Raw genomic sequence first — 846 nt, forward strand, 5'->3', positions numbered from 1 at the left:
CCCTGGCGGCCCTGCTGGACCGCGAGACCATGGCCCAGTACTCCTTCACCGTCACTGCCACTGACGGGGGCCCCAAGCCTCTGTCCACCAGCACAAGAGTCACTGTACTGGTCAAGGACTACAACGACAACCCTCCAGTGTTCACCAAAGACACTTACGTCACTGCTGGTGAGGCACTACACGGGTTTTGTAGATAAATGATTGACAGGAAATTGATTTTCTCTGTAATATGTCATTGGCTGTGAAGGTTTTATATATCTACATTGCCAAATTAGTTTTGTTTGACGCCAGTGCCTGAGGACACCGCCACGGGCACGGCGGTGGTGGAGCTCAGCGTGACGGACGCCGACGAGTCTGTGGCCGAACTTGACTTCTTCATCACCGGCGGCGACCCTGACGGCCAATTCCTGGTGCACGCCTCAGGGGAGGTGGGTGGGAGGGATGGTGAGACACAACAACAATGGTGACCTGCCAACAACGAAACTGTTCCTTAACGAGAGAGTCACGGTGCTGTGGTCCATATTCCAGGTGTACGTGGCCGGTGAGCTGGACCGGGAGAGGCAGGCCGAGTACACCCTCACCGTCACCATCACCGACGGGAAGTTTACGGCCAACACGACTGTTACTGTGACAGTCATTGACATCAACGGTTGGTGACAGTATAGTCTTGCCTGAAATGATAATGGATAATGTATGGTAATAGGTCATGAATTAAGTAAGCAGAGTGTCTAGCACTTCTGTGACTCACACTGGTGTGCTTCACGACAGACAACGGTCCGGTGTGCAAGGAGCCAATCTACCGTCGGGAGATCTCTGAGGATGCCACCCCAGGCACCCAGGTGGCCT

Source organism: Eriocheir sinensis, unplaced genomic scaffold (genome assembly GCF_024679095.1).
Source record: "Eriocheir sinensis breed Jianghai 21 unplaced genomic scaffold, ASM2467909v1 Scaffold543, whole genome shotgun sequence".
Taxonomy (NCBI): domain Eukaryota; kingdom Metazoa; phylum Arthropoda; class Malacostraca; order Decapoda; family Varunidae; genus Eriocheir; species Eriocheir sinensis.